Genomic DNA, 13,483 nt, shown 5'->3' with positions numbered 1-13,483 from the left:
AAAAATACATTTCCAAGCCTTGAGGAACAGAACAGCTCGAAGAAAGAGCACTTTAGTTCATAGATCAGGTTTTGCCCATAGAAGTTGATCATGAACTACAGTTGTTAAAAATGCTGTGATAACAATTGTGATGAAAGCACAGCTAAGAAACTCAACTGGTCATTACCCACATAGACCCAGCATTCAGACAAAGTGCCTTATGATACCTGAGTAGTTAGAAAATAATTCTTGTCATTAAAAGACTGCATTGAGGAAATATATGGATCATTCCTGCTCCTCTGTCCTATACATTTTGTGGGGGAGTAGACTAGAAGAAAACAAAATCCTCTAGAGCTGCAATCATCATTCAGTTGGGAGAAGTTCCCATTGAACTTCTTTGGACTAGCTTAGTAAGTGTGCTTAGGATTTTAGCTTTACAGTCTTATCCTATATGCATTATCTCTCAGAAGCAAGCCCCACTGTAATAAAAGGATTTAGATAGAGTAGTTATTAGAGCGAATGTGGTTAAAGCCTTGGAGTAGGACTGGGGAGAACCAGGTTGAAGTCCCCACTCAGCCATGACGTTCACAGGATGGCCTTGGGCCAGGTCAACCTAACCTAAGTCACAGGGTTGTTGTGAAGAGTAAATGGGGGAGGAAGAGAGATAGGATTATATCTACCACCCTGAGCTCTTTAGATGAATGAATACAAAAGTTTACAGTGAAGGTGTGACAGTTACTGCAGTACCAGCCCTTTCTGTGCTGCTGAGTTCAGAAGTTCCAGACCAAGTGAAGTACTGGAGCCCATCTTGCAAATTCTTCTCATACCAGTGTCAGCCCTCTGGAAACAGGGCGAACACTTGTGTGAGGAGAAATTACAGCCAGATTTCCTTCCATGTGGCCCAGGGTGTCTCACATTACCCTCGAATAAGCAGTGGTGCATAAGCTCCCACTGTGCCTTGGTAGTGTAAATATCCACAGAGTTACAGCTAGGTAATTTTGGACCCTGGACCTAGTGAACTTATGCACCCACCCACCCACCCCCAAAATAAGAATCCTTTCCATATATATACATTTCACCACAAACCCACAGGTCTGGGCCAGAGTGCATTTGCGGGTGCAGAGGATGGTTACACAAACCCTAAAGGATCCATACATCTTCTTGATCATTCACTCCAAAAAACAATAGCTCCGGGCCAGGGTGCATTTGCCATAAATTAAAAAAAAAAAATGCAAGCCCCAGTGGTCTCACATAGCTTCTTGACCATTCACAAACTAACTGGTAGACAACATGTGTCCCTTGCTCCACAGTTCATACACAAAACCAACTTGGACATAGTGTATTCCAAAGGTGGGGTTTGAAACCACAATACATGCCCCTTGCTTCACAGTTCTCATGCAGACCTTTTGGATCACAAAACAACTTGAGCACCATGCATTTGAAATAACAACAACAACACCTCAACACCATAGGGACCACAGAAATCACCATCAGCCAATTACAAAAAGCAACTTTACTGGGAACAGCCTATATTCTGCGACGATATCTATAACAACAGCAACAACATTGACAATAAAATTCAGCCATCTCAGGTTCTTGGGAAGGACTCGATGTCTGGATAAAACAAACCAGTCAATAACACCTGTCTGACTGTGTAAATAAATAAATAAATAAATAATAAAATTGTTCATTCAGATGGAACAGTTAGTTCCACTTTCATTATATGTGAAGTGCTATGTGGAGAGAGATAACTCTTTCTGGCAGCTTGGCTGCAGCAGAGAAAAATTCATTAAAACTCACAGGATTGACCAATTTTTTGAAATAAAAACACACAGAGCCCTATCATCTTGGACTACATGTGTAACCAATTTCAGAACTCTAAGTCCAGCCATTCTGGAAATGGAAATGGAAATGGTTGGGCAAGGGGAAGGGGCACATTGCACTTTTCTTAGGAAGGCAAAGGGCAGATTCCTTCACATGGGGGTGGAATGATGGTCTGGGGTGGTGGCTTCAGTTCCAGAAGTTTTTGTAATTTTCTTCCACGAAACAACCCACTTATAGGACTTTGACTTTTTCAAAGTTTCCTAAATTTAAAAAAAATCATTTTTAAAAATCCAACAGATTGGCCAATGGACTTCAGAATCAATACACAGAGTCCTGATAACCTGTCATACATCTGAGCCCAATTTCAGAACTCTAGGCCCAACCATTCTGGAAATATAAGAAGAGGTGAAAAGAGGGGTGATGTTTACCCATTTTTAGGACAGCAACAGGCAGATTTATCCACATGGGGGTAGAATTATGGTCCAGGGGGCGGGGCTCAGTTCCAGAAGTTTTTTCAATTTTCTGCGATGAAACAAGCTACTTAAAAGAGTTTGACCTTTTTTGAAGTTGTTTTTTTTTAATTCAAAAATCATCAAAAATCAATAGCTTGACTGATCTGCTTCAAAATCAATACACAGGGTCCTGCTAAACTGTCCTACATCTGTGCCAAATTTCAGAAATATAGAAGGGACCCTATTACTGTAACGCGCTCTACGTGGGGCTGCCCTTGAAGAATATCCGGAAACTGCAGCTAGTGCAAAACGCGGCAGCGAGGGTTTTATCCGGAGCTGCCCGTTGGGAACATATCACCCCCATTTTGAAAGAGCTGCACTGGCTGCCGGTTCGTTTCTGGGTCCAATTCAAGGTGCTGGTTTTGACCTTTAAAGCCCTAAACGGTTTGGGCCCGGGGTATTTGAGGGACCGCCTGCTCCCAAGGGTTGCTGCCCGCTTGACAAGGACATCTGAGGGGGCCCTGCTCCGGGTGCCGACAATGAGGGAGGCCCGGCTGTCGTGCACTCGGGACAGGGCCTTCTCTGTTGCTGCCCCCAGACTCTGGAATGCTCTCCCAGTGGCCATTCGTTCCTCGGACTCCATCACGGCTTTTAGAAAGCTTTTAAAGACTTGGCTTTTTACCCAGGCTTTTACATGATCATTTTCTACTGCAGCCTCTCTGTGTTTTTATTTGTTGTATTTGTTGTATTATATTTATGTCTGCTTTTATATTTTTAACATGATGTTTTTATTGTCTTTTTATTGTATGTTTTTAACTTTTGTAAACCGCCTTGGGGTTATCTTTTTAACGAAAGGCGGTATATAAATGCAAAAATAAATAAATAAATAAATAAAATTTTCCCTTGGGAGAAATCACTGGGCCCTCTAGGAGAGTGGGCACACAGACCTGGGCCCCCAGGCCCATGCCTAATGGTGCCCCTGAGTATCCACTGCTTTGTAACAGCAGACTCCCCATGCAATCATGGCTATCAGGCTGCAAGGCTGTGCTTCACAAATCACTGCAGATGGAATTCTAGCATTTAAGCCAATCTGATCAAAAGTACAATTATGCCTAAGTATATCCCACTTGTGTCACTTAGTAGACTTGCTCTTCCTTTCTCCTGCAATCACTTAAATTGTAGTGTGACTATTAACCATATAAGAAAATATCAACTTCTCTTTCTCCAAATGATCTTTTCAAAGTTATAATGGCAGAGGCGTAACTAGGGAAAACTGCACCCGGGGCAAGCACTGAAATGGCGCCCCCCCGTGCCCCCAACATACTACATTATACTTAGGTTTTTCCTCACAAGCGCCCGCCGCCACCGCCAAGCCAGGCCACTGACTGGCCACCAGGTGCCAGCAAAGCAATGGGGGGGGCGCGGGCGGCGCGGAAGGGACCGCTCATGGGGGAGGGGGCGCCGACGCGCTCCCTTGACTGCTGCAGCACTGCTGCACTGAGCAGGAAACATTTGTATTAACAATTTTAAAAAAAAATTAAAAAAAAAAATTTTTGTCATGGCGGCGCCCCCCACGTGACCAGAAAAGATGGCGCCCAGGGCACATGCCCCCACTGCCCCCCCTATAGTTACGCCTCTGTATAATGGAGAATTGTCCTCCAGGCTTTGTTTGTATGCAGCACTTTTGACCTAAAAAGCAATTTGGAATCTTACTTCATTCATCCCGACAACATGAACCTTCGAGGAGGAAAGTCTCCTGTAGCCAAGTCACTATCTGCTGCCTCACTTCCCAGTTTACAGAAAAGGGATTACTCCGCTCTCATATGGGGATAAATGAACTAAGATTATAAATGGCTTGGCTGACCATTCAGTGTTCACCTTTTGCCTCACAGTACTGGTAGCAGCAGCTGCTGCTGCTATTTATAATGAGTATTTAATGCTGAGGATCTCCATACATGTCTTTACTGCTAATTTTTCTACCCTGAGGTAACTACTGGTGACACACCAATGATATAGGAACCAATGGTATGTCCATGATAGAATGTTATTGATCATGTATCTCACGTCTTCTGTCTCCTAAGGTGTCAGGCAAAAGTTGTCGATAATTGGTGCCTCTTCGTATCCATCTTTTCACAGCCTTGGGCAGCGATTCTCTTGCTCTGTAGCTGTCATATTTACTTCAGTAGGACAGCGATGGTGTAAGTGGTCTGAGAAATGAAATTCAAGGCACCTGTTAAGAATTTAAGACTGAACACTGCTTGGTGTCTGTCAAGATTACACTCCTAAATAGCAATTAAGAGCACCCGCTAATGAGATCCCTGAAGAACGTATCTCACAATGCTCACAAAGGCTGCTTTGAAACAAAGAGAGAACTCATTGTAATACATTTAATTAAACATCACCTGTACCATAACAAAGACATGGGCACATGGAGAGAGAACATTATCAAAGAGCTCAACTCAAGGTAATTGGAGTTTTAATGGTTGTAAAAATCCAGAATTCATGAGTAGCCACATGCTGTGTCAATCTGGAGAGGGTCATCCCCAAACCCAGCAGTTTGCCAGAATTGAACTTTGGCTACAGTGGATCCCTTGACCTTCTAGTGCAGAGAATCATGACAGCCATGTTAATTATTTATTTACATAGCATTATACAATAAGCAAGCGCAGTAATCAAAACTCTACACTAGCACATTGACTGATCTGGTAATGAATTCTGAGCAGTCACAGACAATAGCTGTGATCCATGTGTGTTAGTTTCAACAATATTCCACACTAGCCCCTCAGATGCATAGGAGAGGACCATGGGCATGCACATCTCACCCACTTAAAACCACATGTTGAGGAGCAGTTCAGACAAACCACCCCCCTGTGCAATTAGGTGGTGCATCCTGGGTGAAGGGGGAGACATGTGCACCCATGTTCCTCCTCTTTAGGTTTCTTGAGTCAGTTCAGAGTATTTCCCAAACCAGCCCAATATGACACCATTTAGGTATGGGCTTCTTCAGTTCAAATAAGGCTAGATCAGGAAAAGATACATGCAAACAGATCCCATAGCATGAAGTGGGGGAAAGACTTAATTCTCAGTCCCAGTTTCTACAGCTTATTCCTCTTCCCCTAGTAGCAATACCCCTAATGTTATAACAATGAAATGATGCTACAGCTGCTCCCTATTGTATGTCTTCCCATTATTACATGGGTTTGGTTTGTAACCAAACAGTCTATCTGGGAGAGTAGAGGGAAATCTAAGGTAGAGTATACTAGATGTTCCTTGGTGTGGTTCAAACACAGATATAGGCCTTCAGTGTTTGCAAATTAATCTTCCTTAAATGTTTGACTGTAGAGAAATCAATAAGGTTGTGAGCGTCCTGGTTTAGGACTGCAGCCTAAATCACAAACATTTGTATTTAATCTCAGGACTGATTCATACATGTACATCACTCAGGATACCCTTTTCAGCCTCTGTTGAAAAGTATTGCCATTGAGGAGATGAGAACATATGGAAATTCTGCCCCAGTTCATACTTAAGCTTGGGGTATTGCTGAAATAGCATGGTAGGGAAGTGGCAGAAGCCTCCCACCTCTCTTCATGCAGATAGCCTCCAGCGTGAACTGAATCTTTTGCACTAACTTCCAATCATATGAAGATCTGGTTAGCATGACCTTTCCCACCCATTCCTTTTTTAAAGAGTGAAAACCATAAGAGTTTATCCTCTATGCGTTTGGCCATCTGTGTGGAAGGCTGTGATCACACTGGAGGCTATCTGCATGGAGAAGGGAAGGGGTACACACCAGACCTCCATTGCCCTGTTTCAGCATGAACCTTGGCTCAATATGTGAACCAAGATTCAGTCTGTGATGGCTGTCCATCCAGTCATAGTCATGTTCCTGGTGCTTTTTGACTTGGGATAGTTGGGATAAGCCTGAGGTGCAAATTACATGAGGCATAGGGTACTTCTGTTGCTGCTTTTGAATCATGGGAAATGAGACTGTATATATTTACTGTAGGGCCTTCGAGTCTCTGCAACAGCAATTCACAGCAACAAATGTGTGACGAAAAGAGAGAGAAGAGGGAACCAAATCTAAAAAATAATGTAATTTTGAGGGGGAAAAGCTAAGGCCTGCAGTTTCCATGGACACCCATATATCTGCAGTACAGTAAGTTTCTCCTCTTATTAAATATGCATAACTAGGCTATAGCTAAAGATGCAATGGGAGGGTTTCGATTTTCTTTATGTTGACATCAGGGAATTGCTAATGGGAAAAGAAGATTTCTTAAGGCAATTATGATAGATTTTAACTTCTATACTCCACAGGTGCATGAACTTGAGAAAACTAGCAATTTCCTGAGTAGAGCTACAGGGAGGAAGGTAGTTCTAAGCCTTAAGCACTATTGCTAGGCCACTGTGATTCTGGGAATGAGTTCAGTTGTGTTTCCTCATGATGCATCTCTTACCTGCTCTTGGAGCTAGTTCACATTTATACATCCCCGTTACAATCATGTGAGCTGGGCAGGACACAGACAGCCCACAACCATTTCTGGGATTGCAGCTGCACTTTTTCAGTGCTGCTGCAATCATATATTAATCACAGGGAGGACCATTCTCTGGGAACAACCACACCAACATCCCCCCATGCAGTTGTGTACCAATGTACATGGCCATATGGAGAAAATAAGCAAGGCTTGTTGCATGTAGGAGGTGTCTCTTGGATATATCCATTATTTCCCTTCCTTCCCTGCAAGTGGAAAGATGGGCTGAGGATGACCAAGTATTAGTGTGGCCCACTAGATAGAGAATGGGATGGGTTGGGGAGACCAGGGGTTTAAGTCCCCCCTCTGCTATGAACACATTGTATGGTGAGAGCCCTGTAAAGTATTCCCCTTAGGAGATGGGGCCGCTCTAGGAAGAGCACCTGCATGCTTGCATTCCAAGGTTCCAAGTTCCCTCCCTGGCATCTCCAAAATAGGGCTGAGAGATTCCTGGCTGCAACTTTTGAGAAGCCACAGCCAGTCTGGGTAGACAACACTGAGTTAGATGGACCAATGGTTTGACTCAGTATAAGGCAGCTTCCGATATTCCTGTTTCTATGGAGTTCTGCGCGAAGCCATTGAGAGAAGAACCTCAAAAGGTGCAAAGAAGTAAATTATTAAAATGAGCCCAGTCCTACTTATCTAAAGCTCTCATTAGTGGTGCTTCTTGTACTACCTGACACAGTGGTGAACCAAGAACTCACTGGGCCTGAGGTAGGGTTCTACCTCAGGCATTTCCCCCTCGCATACATGCCTCCTTTCCCCTTCATTGTTTGCAGCAGTGGCAAAGCTGGAATAAGGGGTAGGTGAGCAAGGCAGCTGCCTAGAGCATGGCACGCATGGGGTGCAACAAATGACAATTCTTACTATTAAGTGTTATACTTTATAAACATATTTTAATGTCGGAAAATTCCTCTCTCTGTGGCATATATTTTGCAATCGTTCAAGTCACAGGCATTAAAATGAAGGCTGAAAGCCCCTCATTGGGCAGTACTGTATGGATATTTGGTGATTTGCTGTGTGGAGGAGGGATCGGTTGCCTGTACCATTACAAAAGGCAGAAGGATGTAGCTACAGGGCCAAAAAAGAACTCCACCTTTCTTTCAACAGTATAATCATACAACCTGATATGTATACACAGTTCGACAGCTTGCCAAGAAAGCTATAAATATGTATGGTAGAAAGGGTTAGTAAGACCCTGTGATATATAGGACTGGTTCATGCAACCACCTCAAAATGAGTAACACACGAATCAGAGTTGCCTAGGGAATGTGTGCTCCTGGCAGGCATGTTGTCTGAAGCCTCCAACTCCCGGTTCTCACACCAGTTCCTGACTTCCACCTGACATTTGTATGAGATTCTCCATTCAATTTCAAATGTCTGTGACAAGTTGTACAGAGAATCTCAGATGGAAGTTGGGAGGCAGGAGCTGGTTAGGAAGTGGTTTTGAGAGACTGGTTTTGTGTACTTCATACTTTGATTGATTGATTGATTGATTGATTGATTGATTGATTAAGTACCTTCAAGTCGGTGTCAACTCTAAGTGACCACATAGATAGAGTCTCTCCAGGATGATCTGTCTTCAACTTGGCCTTTAAGATCTCTCAGTGGTATATTCATTGCTGTCATAATCAAGTCCATCCACCTTGCTGCTCATTGTCGTCCTCTTCTTCTCTTTCCTTCAACTTTTCCCAGAATTATAGACTTCTCAAGGGTTAGGGAGCTGGGTCTTCGCATGTGTCCAAAGTATGATAGTTTGAGCCTGGTCATTTGTGCCTCAAGTGAGAATTCTGGATTGATTTGTTCTATGATCCATTTGTTTGTTTTCCTGGCTGTCCATGGTATCCTCAAAAGTCTTCTCCAGCACCAAAGTTCAAAAGCATCTTTACTTTTAATGTCCTGCTTCTTCAAAGTCCAGCTTTCACATCCTTAGAGTGTCACGGGAAAAACCATTGTTTGAACGATTCTGATCTTTGTAAGTATAGATGCATCATGGCATCTAAATATCCTTTCCAAGGCCTTCATGGCAGCCCTACCAAGTGCTAGTCTGCAGTGTATTTCTTGACTGCTGGATTCTTTACAGTTGGTGGTCGATCCTAAAAGGCAGAATCTATCCACCACTTCAGTGTCTTCATTATCAGTTCTGAGGCTGGTTACTGTACCTGTTGTCATTAGTTTAGTTTTCTTGACATTTAGTCATAGTCCCATTTTTTTCACTGTGCTCCTTGACTTTCACTACTAGAGCTTGCAGATCATCCATATTCTCAGCTATCAGTGTAGTGTCATCATCGTACCGCAGGTTATTGATGTTTCTTCCTCCAACTTTAAAACCACACTGATCTTCATCCAATCCAGCTTTTCTCAGTATATGTTCAGCATATAAATTAAATAAATAAGGAGAAAGTATACAACCTTGTCTTACTCCTTTGCCGATCTGGAACCAGTCTGTTTCACCATTCTCTGTCTGGACTGTGACTTCCTGTCCTGTGTAAAGGTTTCTCATGAGAACAATGAGATGTTCTGGGATGCCCATTTTTCTAAGGATATTCCACAACTTGACATGGTCGACATAATCAAAGGCTTTTCTGTAGTCAATAAAGCATGTAATGACTTCTTTTTGGTATATCTTGGCTTTCTTGATTATTCAGCATGCATCAGCAATAATGTCTCTTGTTCCTCAGCTTTTTCTGAAACCAGCTTGAACATCCACCATTTCCCTTTCCACATAGGGCTCTAATCTGCATTGGATGTTCCTAAGCATTATTTTGCTAGCATGTTAAATTAAGGATATTGTGCGATGGTTTGTGCAGTCTGTTAAGTCTCCCTTCTTTGGTATTGGTTCTGACCGATTCCAGTCTGTTGGCCACTGTGTCGTTCTCCAAATCTGCTAGCATAGTTTGGTCAGAGTTCTGACTGATTCTTCTTCTGTTGCCTGCCATATTTCTATAGCTATTCCATCAGTTCCTGTAGCCTTCCAACTTGGTAATGACCAGAGTGCTGATTTAACTTTATCTTCCTGTATTAGAGGTTCTTGCAAGTAGGGAATATTTTCTAGAGTATCTTGGATGTTGACATCCCTGCTGTACAGATTTTCAGTACACAATTTCCATCTCTGTTTGATCTTCTCTGAATCAATTACTATCTGTCCTTTGGCATCCTTTAACATACCAATTTGAGGTCGGAACTTCCTTCTGAGTCCAAAGATCTTTTAGAAAACTTTCCTTGATTTTTCATGTATATTTCCATCCTCAAGGTCTTTAGATATGTTGTTGTAGTACTGCTCCTTGTCTCTTCTAACAGCTTTCTGAAATTCCCTCATAGGTTCCTTCATAAGGTCTTTATTTTTCTTGACTTTGGCTTCTCTCCTCTTCTTGGCAGTTTCTACCATCTGTTCTATCATTTATCTTGTTTTCCACAGTTCCTCTGGTTTTCTATCAATGAGGTTCAGAACTTCAAACCGGTCCCTATTGTTCTCCTTGAAAATGGTGGGTACATTCTGTGTAAATTCCTGCTAACTAGGCTTGTGCACAGAACCGCGGAGCTGCAGTTCACCACCACCACCACCTCCTCCTCCTTTGTTGTGAAGATACCTGCTCCCCTCAATTGACTCAACATGCAGCCACCAATCTCCCTAACATACCACTGTTGGGCTAGTAGCGAAGAGGCAGTGGAAGCAGAAGAGGAAATGTGAAAAGGGCAGTAGAGTAATGGAGACGCTCTCCAGTATTCTACTACCCTTTTATTATTTCCTCTTCTACTTTCTTCCCCTTTTCATTATTAGCCTGCTTTTTTCCTTTCCTTTTCCTTTTTCTTTTTGGGATGGAGGCAATAGCCGCTGCTGCACTAGGTTCATGCACATGCATATGAACATACACACACCTCCAGCTTTCCCACCTCCACCTCCACCTCCTTCTTTGAGGTGGTGATATCTGCCACTCCCGTTCTACCTCCTTCACATGCCATTGCTACACTAGTAATAAAAAGAGAGAGAAAGTGGAAGAAGATATAAGGAAAGGGTAGTAAAGCACTGGGGATGCTCTTTAGTACTGTACTGCCCTTTCATCATTTCCTGTTCTGCTTCCTTCCCCTTTTAATTACTAGCCCAGAAGTAGTGCATGAAGGGAGACAGGAGGTTGTGCATCAAGTCAGAAGGCAGCAGCAAGTGTCACCACCACAAAGGAGGAATCAGAGGACTGTCTCAGAGTAGCTCTTTACCAAGCAGTGGCTATGCCACCAGTCAGCAAGGAATTGCCCTGATGGTGGTGGGCAATGGGGGGTGGAGGTAGAGGAAGGCAGGTGAGTTGGCCAGGAACAGGGGGGTGCATCTAGCTACCCCCACTGATACCCCAATAATTCACTGCTTGAGATTACTGCCTCACCTCAACTCATGAAACAACCAGGCCTGGCAGAATTAAACCAGACTTGGCAGTCTTGGAGGAAACTGATTATCTAGACCCATTTCAAACTGGCTTCCGGGTGGGCTATGGGGTAGAGACTGCCTTGGTCAGCCTGATCGATCATCTCCAGTTGGGAATTGACAGAGGAAGTGTGACTCTGTTGGTCCTTTTGGACCTCTCGGTGGCTTTCGATACTATCAACCATAGTATCCTTCTAGAACGTCTGAGGGGGTTGGGGGTGGGAGGCACTGTTTTACAGTGGTTTCACTCCTACCTACCTCTTGGACAGATTCCAGATGGTGTTGATTGGAGACTGTTGCTCTTCAAAATCTGAGCTTAAGTATGGTGTCCCTCAAGGCTCCATACTCTTTCCAATGCTTTTCAACATCCACACGAAACCGCTGGGAGATATCATCAGGAGATTTGGAGCGGGATGTTCTCAGTATGCTGATGGCACCCAGATCTATTTCTCCATGTCAACTTCTTCAGGAGATGGCATATCTTCCCTTAATGTCTGCCTGGAGGCAGTAATGGGCTGGATGAGGGAGAATAAACTGAAGCTGAATCCAGATAAGACGGAGGTACTTATTGTGTGGGGTCAGAACTCCAGAGATGATTTTGATCTACCTGTTCTAGATGTGGTCACACTTCCCCAAAAGGAACAGGTCCTCAATCTGGGTGTACTTCTGGATCCACACCTCTCCCTGGTTTCTCAGGTTGAGGCGGTGGCCAGGGGTGCTTTCTATCAGCTTCGGCTAATACGTCAGCTGCGTCCATTTCTTGAGATCAATGACCTCAAAACAGTGGTACATCTGTTGGTAACCTCCAGACTGGACTTCTGTAATGCGCTCTACGTGGGGCTGCCTTTGTATGTAGTCCGGATACTTCAGTCGGTTCAGAATGCGGCAGCCAGGTTGGTCTCTGGGTCATCTCGGAGAGACCACATTACTCCCTTACTGATGGAGCTACACTGCTGCCAGTTGGTTTCCGGGCAGAATACAAAGTGCTAGTTATAACTTATAAAGCGCTAAATGGCTTAGGCCCTGGGTATTTAACACCTTCTTCGTTATGTGCCCCACCGCCCATTGAGGTCACTTGAGGAGGTCCATCTCCAGTTACCGCCAGCTCGTCTGGTGGCCACACGGAGACCGGCCTTCTCGATTGCTGCCCCGAGATTTCGGAATGCACTCCCTGTTGAGATGCGATCTTCCCCATCTCTGACTAGTTTTAAAAAACATCTGAAGACCCATCTCTTCACCCAAGCTTTTTCAGCTTTTTAAGTTTGTACATTTTAATTTTATACTGTTTTTAAATTGTTAAATTGTTTTAACCTTTTATATTTGTTTTAATTGTTTTTATGTCATTGTTAACTGCCCAGAGACAAAAGTTTGGTCGGTATACAAGTTAAATAGATAGATGGATGGATAGACAGATAGATAGATAGACAGATGAGGAGCGTTGCCTCTAAAAGTGGGTTTTGCACTTGAATGCTGTCAAGTTTATCTCAATCAACAGGTTATTTATACCTCTGGCGTTTCCCCTCCTCTCTGGGGGTCCCTCCTGCTTTTTGATGCTGCCCTTCTCCTTTCATTTCTATTTTTTTGCTTGTGGCCTTGGAAAGTCACTCCTTTTCAGGTTCAGTTCCACACCAGTTCCACAAAGGCATCAGGGTGATCTCCCTCACAAGACAGTTGCAAGGGGTGAACACAATAAAGATTAAAAGCACTCTGCAAATTTAAAGGGCAATAAAAATGACAAATCGCAGGTAAGTAATTCTAAGTGCTGGCAAGAGGAGCCTGTTGCCTGGCCAGGTGGAACCTCTTTGGATGACTTCATCTCTCTTTCAGAATGAGCTTCTTTAAAAAAAAATGGAGAGATTAAGTAGGGAAGCTGCTAGAAAGAACTAAGCCTCACTGTTGCATGGGACAAGCAGTGGTTTATTTAAACTCGGCATCTGCCTTACATCTTTTTCACATCCAAGACATTCTTCTCTGCAAGTGTCTATATCTGGATTACCTTGTCTGCAGTCCTATGTACTAAGGAGGATTCCTCCTCCTGCCTTTGCTGAGATTAGTGCAATCTTTTCCCAGAAAAGCAGGAAACAGGCTTCCAGGTGCGCTGAGCTGGCTCTCAGAGAGCGTCCCACAATGTGAATGTTTCCCCCAGGTTTTTGTAGCAGGAGAAAATGCAGAGGTTAGCCAATGCTTTTCATTCCTACCCACTTTGCTTGATGCGGTCTTCAAGCTGGCCAGATCATTAGCTCTCTTCTCCTTTCCTCCTCTCTTGAAAGCTGAGGAAATGG

The sequence above is a fragment of the Hemicordylus capensis genome, chromosome 3, assembly GCF_027244095.1.
Source record: "Hemicordylus capensis ecotype Gifberg chromosome 3, rHemCap1.1.pri, whole genome shotgun sequence".
NCBI classification, from domain to species: domain Eukaryota; kingdom Metazoa; phylum Chordata; class Lepidosauria; order Squamata; family Cordylidae; genus Hemicordylus; species Hemicordylus capensis.
Note: the sequence above shows the minus strand (reverse complement) of the source record.